This window comes from Rattus norvegicus, chromosome 14 (assembly GCF_021556685.1).
Source record: "Rattus norvegicus strain SHRSP/BbbUtx chromosome 14, alternate assembly SHRSP_T2T, whole genome shotgun sequence".
Lineage (NCBI taxonomy): Eukaryota > Metazoa > Chordata > Mammalia > Rodentia > Muridae > Rattus > Rattus norvegicus.
In genome coordinates, this window is record NC_141547.1 from 104366639 (window position 1) to 104384299 (window position 17661).

The window sequence follows — 17661 nt, forward strand, 5'->3', positions numbered from 1 at the left end:
GAAATAAATTTATGTTTCAATAGCCTGCCTACAGTAATCTATGTAAACTGAATATATAATCATTCATTTTCCAGTAGCTACATTCAAAGAGTTAAGGGTGAATCTACTTTTGATGTGTATTCCATTTAACTCCCAATGTAGCCAAAGTAATATTTCACTAAGTAATTAACGTAAAAATTTCACTTTTGATATGCCTTTGAAACCTGGTGTCCTCTTCCAGTGAGCACGATTCTGTTTGGCTAGCCACATTTCAAGAGCTCGCAGCAGCCGCATGTGGCTAAGAGCCATCATCTCATTTGAAGGACGCTCTTTTGAAGGTTAACAGGATTGGCTGGCTCTCTCTGGACTGGATCACAGAGCTGTGTGTTATTGTGGGTCTCAGTGTTAGACTGTGGCCAGACGTATGAGGAGAATGAGATGAATCAAAAGAGCAACATGATGGGACCACCATGTTCCAGGCCGTAATGAGAATGGAGTTTACCAATAATTAATACTTCAAAGTTTTGTCTGGACTCTCCTATTGTTTGAAAAGTAATTTCTTTTGCATCTGAAGCATCAAGTCTCTTCTTAGGACAAGACCAGCCTTCTACTGGATCATAGAGTACCACACTTAAGTGTAGTCTTCATCCTACTTTGAGACACAAAGTGAGGGGAGCTTAATAAGCTGGTCTGTCTTGACTGGCTCCCTCTGACTCAAGCATTCCTCACAGCCCTCAGTATAGTCTGCAATTCACTTTGCTATAATTTGGTTCTGCCATCCCAAGACCATGGCAAGTCTGAACTCAAGTCTGAACTCCATGTTCCCACAGCAAACACCATATGCTTTTAGACCACGGGTTCTTTCTGGTTGTGACTTTTACTCCACAGCATTCTCACAAATCTGCGTTGTCCCTTTTCCTTAACCAAATAGTAAGATCCTTGAAAGTGTCTCACTTCTCTTTCAGTCACAGCTGCGGTATCAAGTAAGTACTCAATTAAGTTTCGCCCAGATACAACGTAGAACACATGCAGAAAGTATAATCAGGTCCATGTATTTAAAGAATACGTAAAAGATATGTCTAAGACATCCAATTTTAACCAAAATGCATCCCAAATACAACAATTACATATCTTGCTCCAGGCCACCATGCTAAATGCAAAGATTCAGGAAATGCTGTCAGACATGGCAGTGAGAGGAAGGATAAAGACTTCCTCAGAAGAATGACTGCACCTCATCTGTGGAAGTTGTTTAAGCAGACTCTGATCCAGAGGGTCAGGAGTGCAGCCCAAGACTCGGCATTTTTAATAAACTCTCAAGTGGCATCGCTGGTCCAAGGACCACACTTTAAATAGGCAGTACTATGGTCCAGCAGTCAGGAGACCTGAAATTCAGTTGTAACTCGGGTTGTATGGATGGGAGCCATTTCTCTTAATACTGTCGGATCTGCTTGCTCAGCTCTTAAATTGCCTGCAAGAGGAGAGTAAATGATTTCTGTATGATCTATAGGCTCCAAGTTCCACCATGTTCGTATTCTGTCAGCCTACGGAGGACAGTAGGGAGCAGAGCAGTGCAGTGAGCAGGCACTGCAGTCATCTGGCACTTCCTTCACAGCCCAGCCCAGCCAATTATTTCGGAGTGTTTGCAGGTGAGGCCCAGACATCCTTGTAAACTTCCAGAGCTGAGAACTGTACACATCATGTGTTGAGTGATTAACTCAACTGACTGATGTCAGTGAGGTCATGAATAAGTAAATGATTCTACCTCTAGCAAAAAAAATATTACTATCTGGAAAACAATGCAACAACAAATTGTTGTTGGCTCTAACAAATAGCTCGAAACCACTGTGAAGTACTACTTCTAACACACACACCACATTATACCACACATACACACAGCACACACAGCACACACATATACATCACACCACACCATACATCACACACACACACACACACACCACAGCATACACACATACACTATACCACACACACACACCACATTATACCATACACACACACAGCACACACATACACACATACACACAGCACACACAGCACACACATATACATCACACCACACCGTACATCACACACACACACACACACACACACACCACAGCATACACACATACACCATACCACACACACACCACATTATACCATACACACACACAGCACACACATATACACATCACACACATACATACCACACCAAATACCACAACACACGCACACACATACACACACCACAGCATACACACATATACCATACCACACACACACCACATTATACCACACACACACACACACACACACAGGACAAACAGCACCCACACACACACACACACACCACACCACACCATACATCACACACACACACCACACACATACACACTACACCACACCATACATCACACACACACCACACACATACATAAACCATACCACACCAAACACCACAACACACACGCACACATGCACACACCGCACACACATACACACCCCACAGCACACACCATACACCATATACCATACACATGTACACATGTGCTCACATGCATACATACACACACACGCCATATCCCAGGTGCTGTACTGCCTACCTATGCCCAGGAGAAAAGTTATGCCAGCATCAGGACAGGCCACCACCTGCCGCTTTTCCAGTTTCACAGGCCCCCCTTTCCCCTCTTTACTCCTAGATCCAAATGAAAACATGGATTTGTTTCAGATACAGAAGACTAAAGCCAGCCTTCAAGACACCACCGGGTATTTTGGAATTCCAAGGGGAGTTCTATCCTAAGGTCTTTGAAAATTACTTTGGGGAACTGAAAATGCTTAAATGAAAAAGTCCAAATGCTTTTAAACTGTACCTCATTGGTTTTGAAAAAGCAGAAGTCTTTCGGTTCTCACTACCTCTCTAAAGAGAACTGGAGAAACTTCCAGTCAGGCAACATTGGTTTTAACCATGCTGCTTTTCTCTGTCCGTCCCTTGATTGAAGGAGTGAAAAGGTGATTTCATTGTTTTCATTCTTAGTAGGTGTCCTAGAGTAGGAAGCATTCCTAAAATACAAATTCATTTTCCCTTACAGTGTTCACTTTGGTCATAGTTCTCTAGAACAGACTATTTGTGTTGTCCAAATACAGTCACACAAAAATGCAAGGGAAACATTTGAGGATTTAAGAAAATGGACAAAAAAAAAAACATGACATCTTGTCCTTTCAAAGATGTTGAAACCTGACTAAGCTGATTAAGCCTTCGTTCTAAGAAGTGATAGCTAATATTATGAACAAAAGGTACTACAAGCTAAAAGTGTTTGAACGAGCTGAGAAGCGAAAGATGCCTCACATCCAGCTGGGACAGGCAAATGGAAACCTAAATAAAGGCAGGAAAGGTTTCACCCGCACCTTAAAGGAGGGCAGAGACTGGATCATTAGCCCAGAAAAGGAATCTCTATGATCAAGAGCATGAACCCAGAAAGTCATGAGATAAACGAGTAATGAGGAGTGCGGTGGGCAAGCCCGATGATAGCCAGGCAAAGAGTTCCTAGCATCAGACTCAGATCCCACTGGCGAAGGCCTAGGGACAAAACAAGGCAGCAGGCAAACAGCGCGGCTTCTGCTCTACGGGCTGGAGTGAAGTACGTGCCACATGGAACCACGGAAGCTAAGAGCTGACAAAAATCAAGTCTGGGAGGGCAGAATACAAGTCCCCAAGGACTCAGACGACGACTTAAAGTTTCACTACAGTTAACGCAGAATCGGTGGAAGACTTTTGATTGTCCGTTTTGTGTGACGCTTAAGTCTGTGTTCCAGAAAACATATTTTGAGGCCAAATAGAGCACAAAAGAGAGTGGGAGAAAGATCACTGGACTGAAGCAGAGAGGTATATCTGAACCATAGAACTAGAAAGGGGAAGCCCAGAGAAATGCAGGGGCTCTATGTGCAAGGGAAACAGAGTGAAGAATTGAGTCTCGGAGATGAGGAAGTCAATCCACCTACCCCCAACCCCTGACAGGAACTCTAGTTCACTCCTTCAACTGAAAGCTACTTACTGTGAACATCTATGATGGTCACCTAACGTCCTCAGCCTACCTGGCAGAACACAGCTCGCCCATGTGCAGGGCCAGGGACACGAATGTGGAGGACAAATGTCACGCTCTTCCCCTGCTCTTCCCTCTGATGCCCCAGTAGGATGAAGCTTCAGTGTTCCAATTGCTAATACAACTTCTCTGGCCTTGATCGCCTAAGTTCCTTGTTTGGCAGTAATGTTTGTGTTACTCACAAGGAAACTTTCAGCCCTGGAACTTTTGTTTCCTTCTTATAACCCATCAACAGGAGGACTTACACATCAAACTTGCAATACGCTAATGGCACTCTGGAATTGTAACTAAGGTTAATGACTATGAAATTGAGAGACAATCCGTCTATCCAAGTGTGCTCAATCAAATACTGTGAATCGTTACTTACAGCGAGCCCTTCCCAGCTGAACTTAGGGAGGATAGACACAGAGGAGTGGTTCAGAAGGGTGCAGTACTGTTACATTGCTACCTCTGAAGATGGAGGACGGGTAGCAGGAGCCAAGCAGTGTGGATAATCTTTGGAAAGCCCAGTTGTACTGTCTTCAGAAACAATTGCTGCCCAGCAATACTTAGGTTTAAGTACAACGAAACAGATGTTAAAAGTCATAATCTACAAAACCGAGTATATGTGCTTGCTCGTAAGCCACAACATGTGCAGTAACTTTCTATAAACGGATAGAAATGTATACATTACCCAAATTATGAATAACTAACATTTTCTAGTAACCATAGAAACTGAAAAGATTAATATTTTCAGATATTCATCTGAATGTTCAAGACACGGAGCTCCCTGTACTCTTGGTTATGTGATAGTCTTAGGGTCAAGAAGCCTCTTTTACATAAGCTATATTTTCGATAAACTATGAGATGGTAAAGAAGTTTAATATTGCTGCTTTGTTAGCCAGGGCATTGCCATCACTTAATCAGTTACGTTAAATTTTACACAATGCCCACAAGAAGTCATTACAGGAATGCGCTGGTGTAAAGACGGGTTATAGTAGAACGCCGTTGTCTAAACTCAAACAGATTTCCAGTGCTCAGCTTTTCCACAGCTATATTTAGACGCTTTCACCTGGAAAGGGTGGCTCCATGACAAACACACTGTACAACTCTATTCCTAAACGTTAAATCTTCACCAAATCTTGACAACACAGCAAGGGCTTCATGTACTAACTTTGACAGGCTAATGCTACATAAGCTGAAGTCACTTTTGGTGCCTTACTGGAAATAAAAAAAATCCTGGATCCACAGTTTCATTTGGGCACAAAGTTGCTCTCAAATTATATCCATTTAGAGTGTATTATTATAAACGCTTGTGTAGTGCAACTCTACAGTTTCATTGGGCTGCTACATTAAGAGCCGCTGCCTTTTTCTTCCCATCTACCCAATCTCTGCAGCCATGCTGGCTTTACCTCTGTCTGTGAGGTAATGCACAGCAGAGGCATTATTCCCTTGAGAGAGCTGGGTTCTCCCAAGGTTGAGTTTGTTGCTTCCATATAACTACAAGAATTCAGCAGTAGGAACAAAGCCCTCACGCCACAGTTCCCTGACACCTTCTGAATTCCACCATCTTCCCGATTCACCTTCTTCTTGGTTCTGAGCTTGTGTCCTGGTGGTAAGAAAAGCTGGGGCCTAAGCCTTTCAGCTCAGTTATTAACTCCTGAGCTGGATCACATCCCCTCCTCCAGAGGCTGTGCTAACTCACTCATGTCCATCTCTGAGGAGTAACTGACAGCCAGTGACGATGACTGGAGCTGCTGCTCCTCTGAACCCTGTCTCGTTCTCGGGCCACAGTGTTTGTACTGCCGCTTGTAGTGAGTTGGGCAGGACTGAAGACTGGGAAGGGAATAGCTTTTGCAGGTCCATATTCTTTTTCACAGCTTTCTTCCAAGCTTACCACAAAACCGGCGATTAGTTAAGAAATTGTATTTTTAATTAAGCTAAATTCATATTTTCAAATCCTTCTGCAGATTGCCAAATGCCTTGCTTTTGTTGCTCCTTTCCTCGCAAAATACATATCCTTAATGAGCTGTCGCTAACAAAGTTTCAGCAGCTCTTTTATATTTACATACCACAAGTCTGGGACTGCTTTATGGACTACTGATCCAGTTCGGCCATTGAGATGGCGGAGCAGAACAGTAAGCTTCGCTCTTGTCTCTGCTGGGCGGCGAGCAGATATTTCAACGGGGTTCTGCTTAGAGTATATCCTCTAACTTTGCAAGGATGGGACCAGATTCCCAAAGAAAAATAAATCCCCCAAATATCAAGATAATTTGTGGAAGGGCTGTATTTCCACACATACATATTGTGGCAGGGTTTAAGAAAATGAAATAAATGTGAAGCAAACGCTAAGGACACTGAACTTTCAAGTCAGCTTGAGCTCTAACACTTCATAATAAAAAGTAATCTGTTTACCTTAGAGCTTGGCTTGCTGGGCAGACCCTGTCGTGTGGCCGTGTGCCCCTGAACGGCTGAAGAAGATGACTCAAGAGGATTACCTGTTGGTGAAGACTTTTAATACTAACAAATGTGGCTGCGTTTGAAGGCAGGTGCTCCCACAGATTTTATTTGCTTTGGAGTTTTTAGCGTACCTAATGCTATTTTTATTCTGTTTTAACTAAGACTGTTTTCTCTGAAAGTTAGCCTGTGACGGAGGTTTGTTTCCAGTTATATTACCTTTTGGGTAACATCCTCCTGGGGCATTCTTGTTTAAAATGATCTACTACAGGGTCCTGAAAATCCTCGTCTTCCTTGCTCTGCTTCGTTCTTGCCTGAACCCTCAACTCTTCAGCCAGGTCATGGGCTGTCTCTGGAAAACATGGCAGCCTTCCATAATCTGGAGCACTGCCCGTTGGCTTTTGATCATATTTCTTAGTCTTGGTTGTAAAGATATAAAAGTATCCTAATTCTCTTCACATCAGAGAAACTTGCAAACTGTACTCATGCCATCATGTGATGGGTTAAGAGGTGGATAAATGACTTCAGAAAGAACTCGGTTGTCTAGGCCCCCAAAGGAGGGCTATGCATTTCAAGCTAAGTAGTGAGCCAGTGCCTGGAAGAGCTTCCTTACGGAAGCCTGAAGAGTCTTCGGTTTGAGCGTAGTTTTGTTTGCAGTAGTACCTAGTAGACAACCTATTCAGTTCCCATGAAGTTCCAGCTGAAACACTGTACACACTTCTTAATTAATTGTGTGACTGAGTGGATAAATTTTAACTTTCTCTAGTGATTTCTCCAGCATTGTAATATATTAATTGCCAACCTGTGAGATTAAAGAATGCTTACTGATGATTCCCAAATCAACAGAACTACAATGACCTTGGAATGTGTTGCAAACTTCAAGAGAACCGGGGTGGAGGAAAAAAGATATACTCTGTGGATTTAATAATGCAGTCTATAGGCTGATTCTAAAACATGCCTATCACAAAAATACTGCTCAAAGGCACCAAGATTGCCCTGCCTTTGGCATGTTTCTAGCTGGCAGCCCCACGAGTCTTCATTGGAGGCCCTGATGTCATGATTTACTGTGACTGTAACTAGAAGTCATACAGACGAATAAGGGGGTGGAGATGCTATGGATGAGCAAGAAGCCCTTGGCATGTGCATGTCATGTGTACATTTCCTCTTTATGATGCCGCCTCTTATTGTGTATCCTTTTGCATGCTGTAAATTCCTTAGTCAGACAGTTTTGTAACCTCAACTCATAAATGTATCGAATATCATTCTTTGTAGAAGGATCTAGCTAACCCTTCGGTTAAAAAAAAAAAAAACTAAAACCATAATGAATATTGATTAACCTTGAGAGCAAAAAAAGTAAACACGAAACAATTCCTAAGTCCAAGATCCAGTTTAACAATGTGCTAATAGCCCATAATGAAGATAGAGCCATAAGTTAATCAACCCATTAAGTTGAGATCAGAAGTGTCAACTCAAGTAGTCTACTAATTTACTGACCCTTAATGGGTCAGCACGATCTATAATCCCAAGGCTGATCTTTCTGCCTCCACTAACGTCACTTTAGAAGCCAGAGCACTTCCTCCCAGAATGATGATCTCTGACCCGGTATGGGCAGGAAGTCAACATAAAATCCATTTGTGAGAAGGAGTTCAGGGCTACTGAGTAATGGAGTCTCGAGCTAACCAGTGTGTGAAGTGTCTGGTAGAAGCTCCTTAGGAAGCACCAGCTTTGTTTTCCAGATGTCCACACAACTGTGAAAAATTAACATGTACAATCTTCACTGAGCTGCCATCTCCAGTGAGTCCTGGGCTGAGTTAGCTAAGGCTTGTTACCGGGTCATTTCCTGTCCCTTCCTCCTTTCCTCAAAAGGTAAATCTTCGTTTTGAAAAAAAAAAAAAAAAGGAGCTGAGAGCCACGCGGTGAGGTGAACCAGTCAATGAGTCTCTGGAAAGTAAATCTTGCTTTGTCAAAAGAGGACCTGACTCAGGCCGAATCGTGGATGGAGTGTTGCTTTGCTCAACATTTATACGGTTTTTGCAAGTTAATCTATTAACCGAGTACCAATTAGCATTTTTTCAACTTTTAAGAGAGGAAAAAGAGGGAATGAGAGGGGAAAAAAATAGACTGTCTTATTCCAGATAGCCCATCAAGAGGTATAATAAAAACTATGATTAAAGGCTTTATGGCCTGGGAGTATAGCTCAATGGTGGAGCACTTGTCTAGTATGCACAAGGTCCTGGGTTCAATCCCCAGCAAAAATAACTGATTAATTCCACTGGTTCCCATTAGTAAAAGGCCATATGCGATTGCGATGATAATACAAGACTCTTTTGATATCCTCAGCATTTTCTTTCTGGATGATAAAGCAGTTCACTGCGCCATAATCTGCAGGGTAACCTGTCAGCAGTGAGATGTCAGACACTAAACACGCATATAAGCAAATTGCTTCCCTGCTCTGCCCAAGAGACACCCTCTGCTGTCATTTCCCCCCAAACAGGACAAAGATAGGTACGAGATTAACTAAGGTCCCGAAAAGGCCGAACAAGAAAAAGCAAAAAAGGCAAACAACTGGACGCACTAAACAGTAAATGGGGTCTGTGGACAGGAAAATTGAGCTCTCCTTGACGGACCCAAGGATTGCTTTTTATCTCTAAACAGGAGATATGTCAGTTACATGCGCATGGTGCTTGACGGATTCCTTAACGAAAACCCTCTTTTCTGAGAACACAGAGAGCTCCTCTGTTGTTGGTGACATCGCCCTGTATGTTCTCCTACGTGTCGCCTTTGTTTTCCTATCTTCTAAAAGGGCTGTGCCAAACCTCCTTACAAAGACACTAGCCTAAGAGCCTGGACAGAAGCAAGAGTTCTGTCCGGTAGAGAAAGTGAACCCTGGAGCCACAAAGGTGAGGGTGCCTAGTCACGCCTTGGCTGCCCAGCGGGAGGTGACTGCTTGCACCCAGTCCAGCCCAAGGCCAGTTTGAGGGACGCCAGGGAACTAGGGGAAACGAGGGGGCCAAAGGAGGCGGAGATCAGGCCGGAGGGAGGCCTCAGTCGGGGCGGCAGGCCGCGGGGTGCATGCACCCTGCTCGCACGGGTGGCTGGGGTACCGCACCTCCGGGCGGCGGGGGCGGGCGAGCCCCTGCGGAGGCGGAGGGCCCGGGGGCGCCCGCGGTCGCAAGGCCTCTCAGCGGCAGCGCCAGCTGCGCGAGGCGGAGGCGGGGGCGGCGCGGGGGCGCGGGCGGCGGGAGCGAGCGCGGAGGCCGCGTGGCGCCGCGTCACTTACCGGCCAGGGCGCGGGGCGGTCGCCGAGTCCTCGGGGCGCGCAGCCCGGTGTGCTCGCTCCGCCATGATTGCTTTGTTTCGCTAATTGAACCGCCGCTCGTCCCGCGCTCGCGCTTCTCGCTGCCCGGTCTCCGCGCTCGCTCGCTTACTCGCTCGCTCGCGCCGATTAGTCTGTCCCCCTTGGTCTGTCCGGCTCGGCTCGGGCTAGCTATGGAAGGCGAGGCTGCGGGTGCACGGTGAGGGGCGTGCGGTGGTGCGCTTGTAAATACAGGTGAGGCGATCCCCAAATCTCGGCTGAGGTGCACTTGCTGGAGAAGGACTGGGGTGGGGGTGCGTCTCGCCCTCCCCCACGCAAGAGAGTACCCTTAGTGGAAAGTGCCAGAACGTGCACCTCTGCTCACCCCTTCCCGCCAAATTCACAGCTACCCAAATTCACTTCTCTGACATAAGTGGTCTCTGAAGAAACAATAGGTTCTACATTTACTTCAAAAATCTCAAGTACAAGTGATGTCCGGCTGTGAAAGGACTGCAGAACAGCCACCACCACACTAAGGGACACATGGTCACTCGGGGTGACCTTCTGGAGTCACTTCAACTCCACCAGGAAAACAATTCAAACTAGACAGTGGGATGTTCACAGTAGCTTGAGGGCTTGGCTTGCCATTGTGAAAGCACTAATGCCGGTAACACTATTGCCCAAGTGTAGAGAAATCTTACAACTCTAGGAACATATGTTCATCTAGGAAGGAAGACTTAAACCCTGTTCCATATCTGGTTAAATGTTCATTGAATGCTAGTTTTGACTGTAGTTAACATAGACAATTACTTGGATTAGATTGATAGTGCGATCCGGGGAATCTGAAATAACTTTATTTCTAGGCTTGTGTCCTCATTGAAAAGGCACCACCCTCACGTCTATTGATCATTACAATGTTGAGACCAAAACCTTTTAGTGTTTGAATTCTTCATTAAGGACAGTTGAAAGTTACCCATATCTTGCCGTAAAACCCATCTTTTATGTTACTCTTGAATTAGTCTCATTCTAAGAAGTTATTGCCTACCCATGTTTCTTTTTGTGTGTAGAGGACTCAAAAACAGAGAGAGATCACCGGTGAGTTTGGACGTTTACAGGTAACACACAGATTGTGCGGGGTGAGGGGCCACCATATCCAATCGAGATGAATGAATGATGAGTGTTTTCTTGAAATCGACAAGAAAAGAGAAGGACCCCACGCACACATTACTTCGATCCATTCTTTCAGAAAGATTCATCCAAATCTGGAATCACTTTTCTGCTCTACGATGGTCTTCATCCATCTTACCATAGCTTTGCCTGTTTCCCCAAATTCTACCTTAAATCTGACTTTATGAAACACAGCTTCATGCTCTCTTACTTCCCCCAAAGAAGTTTCTCCTCCTGACATCATATGTGAAGTGCTCGAATATCAGACACATTATATATTGAAGATTTGTATTTCACAAAGGTTGATCTTAAGGCACCATGATTTTAGAAATTAGATGAAAATATTATGTTGATTCATCCAGTGACTGATAGTGTGTGCAGAATTACTGGGTCGTTATGCTAGGAACTTTACCTAATACAGCATTTTTTTACTTTGTTTATTATTTATTTATTTACTTATTTGTTTATTTATTTATTGGCACCACGTTTCCTGTCTACTCTGAGGTTGACTTCACTGTCTCTGAACCAAGGTCTGTTTTGGAAGTTGAAAGAAGAAAAATACGCTAAGAAACCCATTCCAAACTCTCAACTCTCCTTCATGACTCAAGGTTGGACCATATGAGTAAGCCAAATATGTGTTTTCCCATCCTTATGAGGGAAGAGCAGTCTCTACAGCTAATAACATGTTACACACCACATGTTCCCTGGGCATACGCTGAAAATGTTTGGAAGAGTCAAAGAGCTAGATTCTCCTGTTAAGGACTTAGACTGTCACATTGGTGTTCCCTCATGATCACCAGTGGTCTGCTTGTGGAAATTGTTCAAACCTCTAGGAGATGTGGCGCCATCTGAAATTTAATAAGCACCTCTACATGGTCCTCTTGGAACCCTGATGCTGTGTGCTAAGCAAGTCTAAACTAACCCACTGTGAGTAGGAGAACCAAGGCACTGCAGCCCAGCAGAGGGCTGAATGTAAAGACGAGAGAGGTCTCAGATGTCACTACATGATGCAGAGTAAGTTGTCCAGTGAACTCATGGAAACGGGATGACAAATCACTGCTTCAGAACAAGTTTTAGGCTCATCTGCTATGCAGTAATTACTGGTGACAATTCTCTCCCATTTCAAGACGTGAAGATGATGGGGTCAGATCGTGCGAGGGAAGGACAGGAAATGGTGACCAAGCTCATACTATCCTTGCGCTAGTGAGCTAACAGCCATGCTAGGGAGGAGACCTAAGTCATCACTTTAGAATTAAGAACTGTGGGACGTTCTGGCTTGCTAACCTAACGGGACATCTCTATCATCACAAGGCACTGGAACTATCCAGAAACAAAGGCTGACAAGATCATAATACCCAGAGGTGTGGGAGGACTGGCACAAACCAGTGCTCGGGACATTTCAGGACCACTGTACTCATGAACTCTCGGTATAGAGAGGTGTGCACCAGATCTCACCCCTGAATGAGGAATAGACAGCTAGTGACTGCTGGGAAAGTAGGAGCCATTTTCTTTAACCATGAGGCTCTGGTGTTGAGCATGCCTCAATGGATGGCCCCACACCCATGAATTGGACTCCTTGGATTATTAAAAAAAAAAATTAATGTGTGATGTTTTGTATTTATTTGAACATTTTAACAATAAAATTTATTTGTAGCAAGGACTTGTATTTGGATCTAAGACTAATTGGCAGAAGGAGCGGGTGGGAAATAAATGGAAATGCATTGTATGGATTATGAAATTCTCAAAGAATTAATAATTTTTTTCCAAACAGAATCGTGAACTAGGGGAGGGTAATAGCCAGAAAATTACTTGTTGCACAAGCGTCAAAGCCTGAGTTCAATTTGTCCACACCCACGGACACAATCCTCTAGGAGCGCATCCTGCATAAAGTGTGTCTCGGGACAGTAACAATGCATGCATGCAGACTCCCTGAAAAAGAGGAAACGGCCCAGGTGAAAATGTACCTGGGAAATCCACACTCTCCTTTGAGTCTGTTGTGAACCTAAAATTCTTTTTTTTAATCATTTTTCTTCCTTTGATTTTTCATTTATTTTTAGTACTTTATTTTTACTTTATGTTCATTGTTGTTTTGTCTGCATGTGTGTCTGAGAGAAAGTGTCAGAAGCCCTGGAAATGGTGTTACAGACAGATGTGAGCTGTCATACGGGTTCTGGAAATTGAACCAGGGTTCTCTGAAAGAGCAGCCAGTGCTATTAACCAATGGTTCATCTCTCCAGCCCTCTACCTAAAGCTCTTTTTAAAAATAGTCTTTGTTTGTTACAGTGAGTTTAATGTCTCCGTTTTGTCTATAGCTGGTATGGGGTATCTCAATTTTAACTCTACTGGCATCAAACCTATCAGAAGTGAATGTGCCTGTCTAAATAAGGTCAGGGACACTGTGAAAAAGTGCATGCCACACAGCACTTAGTACAAGTGGAAGGGTGCTTGTGCAGTCACATGGCACCCAGGAGGCTAGGAGTACAAGGTGTATAATCTATATAATTGGCATGAGACACAATACATGTTGGCAAAACATTGTTCTGTTAATGTGGTTAGGGTAGAGTGCTTTGACTTTGCCCATCTATACATGTATTTAGATGGGATTATGAAATCTGTGGGCACATTCAGGACTACTTGACTTCATCTTTCAAAGACAAAGCATTAGTTGTGTTCTCAAGTTTAGAAAATATGTCCTTTGGCATGTTGAGACATTGACTCTCTTACCATTGGACATTGGATTGCAAGTAACTAATAGGGAAGGGGTGTGTGTGTGTGTGTGTGTGTGTGTGTGTGTGTGTGTTTAGTGTGTGGTGTATGTGTGTGTGTGTGTGTGTGAGAGAGAGAGAGAGAGAGAGAGAGAGAGAGAGAGAGAGAGAGAGAGAATGTTGGGGACCGGGACCCGACTGCAAAGCTAGAGCCCTGCCCTGAGCAGATTCCTGAGAAGGGCTTGACCTTTTCAAAGAAAGAACATGTCCAGGAGGACTGTTGCCTCATTGTCTAAGAAGAATATCTTGCGGTTTAGAGATTCACCTTATGTCCTTGGTCACTTCCCAGTACTCCCCGCTCCCTGAGCTTCAATTCCTGCTTCAATTCCTGCTTCAGAGCTTTAAATGCTGTACATTCCTCTCAATAAACAGACCTTGACAAAGACACTGCTTGATCTCACTCCTCTTTCTCGCCCGTTCTCCCGCAGGTATGGGTCCCTCTCGAGCCCCCCACCCCCGAATAACTGGGTCCCTGCTGGCAGGGGCAAGAGAGAGAGAGAGAGAGGGAGGGAGGGAGAGAGGGAGGGGGGGGAGAGAGAGAGAGAGAGAGAGAGAGAGAGAGAGAGAGAGAGAAAGGGAGAGGGAGAGGGAAAGAGAGAGAGATCAGCTGAGAACACAGATAAGGTAACTCAGTTTCAAGGTTCTAGGCTCATTGGTGCCTAATAACCATACAGATAAATTATAAATAGCTTCCGTGTTTTGGCTTCACATCTGTGTACCCCCTAATCTCAGATTGCTCATTTCTTCTCATTCCGTGTCATCTGAACAATTTCCTAGTGCAAATGAGTAGTTAGTTTGAAACCCATGATTCAACATGCTCCATGAAACCCAGGCCTCTGACTGTCAACACAGTGCTGGCTACTTAATAAGAGATCTACCTAGATAGGATTTATAATCTTATGTTAACCTTAAGACATGTACATTAACTTTTCTAGGACTCTTTGTAGCTGGTCTTTGCTACTTTGTAGCTTCTTCTTTTTCCCACTCTTCATCTCCCCTCACCCCAACCCCCGGCCATTTTACCCCTATCCCTGGATAGGAGAAAGTGAAAGAAGGATAGAGGGGACGAGAGAGATATCCCTTAATCTAATTTCTTTCCTTTTGTTTCTTCTTTGAGCGTGATGACTAACAAACCTCAACCAACCCCCGTGAACAACCAACGACCCTACCTACCAGAGGTCTAGCATTTGTATAGCCTCTGAGAAGCACCCAGAATTTCAAATAGCACGCAATCGCACAAACTATCTGCAGCTGGCAAAACCATCTCCACTAGAGCAGTAGGCAAAATACAGTCAGCTGTTTTGGACAATCAGAAGCACCTGCGTGTCCCCATACCTGGCATTAAAACAAAAACACATTCTTATACTATTTTTGTCTTTTTTTTTTTTTTAAAGAAACAAAAATTCCAAAATTGTCATTCCTGTTCTTAGTTCATGTCCTGGAGAATGAGCTTCCCAGTGCGGTACTGGACAGAGATGGCTGGAATGCTTTTGTGACAGGGATAGTTTCAATGTTCTAGCCGCCCCCCTTTAGCCTTGCCTATGACTAAGTGGTAGCTTTGTATCTCTCTGGCTTAAGTGTGACCTTTCTCAAAGATAGTTCTATTAAGGCACTAGAAAATGTAGATATGTGGTCAATGTTTCCTTCCAAAATATACCTAGGAGTGGCTAACTGAACCCGTCTTCTACAATGCTTCCCGCTTGTATATGAGGCTCTCAGGAAGTAAATTTAGTCTCAAAAAAAGAGGTTCTGGCTAGGGAAAAAAAATGCTTTTTTATCCCAAGTCCTAGAAGAATAAAACTCGGAAAAGCCATGTTTTCTGTAGTTTCTGGAATGGCTGTGGATGTAGAAGGCAGGAGTTATGAGGGGATAAGACTCTCCTAACTCAGTTTCAGTAGGCTTTGTTTCCTGGAAAACAGCCCCCATAGCATCCATGGCAAACACAGAGCAAATCCTTGCAGGACCTGACAGCGCTGCTCTTGCACTTGGCTCAGGTAGTCAGGGAACGTGAATCCCCCACTTCCAGCCAGGCGCTTCTTGGAATAAGCGCAGGATCATCTATAGGCACAGCTGCTGCTGTACTTGACGGTCCCAGAACCCAGGCACAGCTCTTGGAGCAGCCAAATGAGTACGTTCACAGCCACTGCCTCGCTCACTTTTTGTATCTTGAAATATTAAAATAAGCCCAAAGTGTCTTTAAAATTTAAAATTTAATTATACCCTTTGGAATCCATGCTTTGGAAACCATTTTTCCCCTTAAATAAACCAATAGTTGGAACACATTCATGTATACACAATATATATGTATATTAAATGTGCTTAGAAAACACCGTTTGCTGTAGTATTCGGTTTAGCAGGGAAAATGGAGAAATCCACAGTTTACAGTTCCATGTGCTTTTGAAAAGATTTTCAAAAACATAGCTAGTAAGCATTTGTCTGTTCACTGATGCATGTCCCTGTTTGTAAAGCAAATCTTATCTCTGAGTAGTGACCTGTGGGGCTTGAGAGATGAAAATGACTTCCCTGGTTAGATCCTGATATTGTATGCCTGGTAAGGAAGTTCTGTGCTTCTCTATGCAGAATAATAAATCCCGTCTTAGGAGACAGTGATTACAACAGTGGTTTTTCCCTTGCCAAAATTTAGGAAAAAAAGGAAAAAAGGTAACAAAGGCATTTTAAATTGTATTTTTATCATATTAGGGAGATTTCAAATAATTTAGCTAATTTTACTTAATAACTACTGAGAATTAGCATTGCTATTTAATGCAATCAGTAACTGAATAGAACATAGATCCAAGAACTAAGCACTAGGGAAGGTGTATAACAGATAATGTTGTAAGATTTGTAATTCTGTTGGATAGAAAAGGGAGACCCAAAGGAAATTAAATGCTGGTTTTCCCCAATAAGCGATTAGGTGTTCTGATTTCTTAAAATCATCCAATGAAGAAGATACTTTATAACATATATTTTGGTAATTTCTGAAAATCTACAATCAAGATTATGTTTTCTACATAAACACCTCATTTTTTTCTACCTCTAGCTACTACTTCTTTCCCCCAAAACATTGGAACAAACTGTTACTTTATCTCCATTTCATAGATTGTTTGAAAATATAAATTGTACTTTAAATGTTTCTGTGTTATACATGCCTTATCAACTTGCTTCATTTAATAAAGGCATTTAGCTTTGTAGTTGCACTTGAGAAACAGATAAGTACAATAAAACTTCACTTGATACAGTGTAGCCTTCCTTCGGGGACCAGTGGGAAGTCAAACTCCTATGTGAGCCAGCAGTTGCTAACAGCACCACTCTGTGATACTGGTTGAAAAGAGCTACCCTATACTCTGGTTTCTCTTCAGATCGTATAAATCTTTCGCCTTTTACTAAAGAAAAGAGCTACCCTGAAACTTGAAGTACAACATAAAGAAATTATTCTAAAGGTTTGCTCATTTCCCAGGGTTCTGTCCAGATTGAACCAACTGGTGCAGAAGCATGAACTTGAGAAAACAGTGTGAACAGGCTCAGGTGTCCAATTGTTTTTGACCGTTTTCTCCCCCTCTCCAGATTTTCCCTTTGGGTCACATGAAAGCACAAATAAAAGCAGCTAGTGTTTTAAAATAAAGTGAGAAGTTTTAGAAAGGCTGTCTCCAAAGATTGAGACTTTTACCTCCGGCCACTTCTAAATTATTTTCGACAACCATTAAAATAAATTATGCAAATCTAACATATGAAGAGACACTAATACTTTGAAAGGTGTACATGTTTGATTGCTGCTCATCATGCATGGTATCCATGGATCATCGGGGAAGAAATGTATCTACAGACAGGAACTCTTTTAGCAGGCATTGCCACGACTCCGTCTCCTGCTTTGGATCCCGCCCAACGTTTCCTTCTTACCAAGAGTAGACAAGGAGAACAG

General features: G+C 43.4%; 1 protein-coding gene and 1 long non-coding RNA gene across 5 annotated transcripts in view; one reads left to right on the plus strand and one right to left on the minus strand.

Moving 5' to 3' along the window:
- LOC100909672 (uncharacterized) overlaps positions 1-9967 on the minus strand; it is a 550676-nt gene extending 540709 nt beyond the window's left edge. For 3 of the 4 annotated variants that reach the window (XR_015637208.1, XR_015637209.1, XR_015637207.1), the window contains exon 1: positions 9796-9967. The gene's annotated coding sequence lies outside the window, so the exon portion shown is untranslated. Of the gene's footprint in view, positions 1-4031; positions 4202-9795 lie in introns of those variants that run through there. The other variant, XM_087584607.1, reaches the window with a different exon arrangement.
- On the plus strand, positions 9790-12643 carry LOC134481806 (uncharacterized). The gene is made up of 3 exons (XR_015637210.1): positions 9790-10065; positions 10878-10925; positions 11482-12643. It is a non-coding gene; the product is annotated as an uncharacterized LOC134481806 (long non-coding RNA).
- Positions 12644-17661: the final 5018 nt, after the last annotated feature.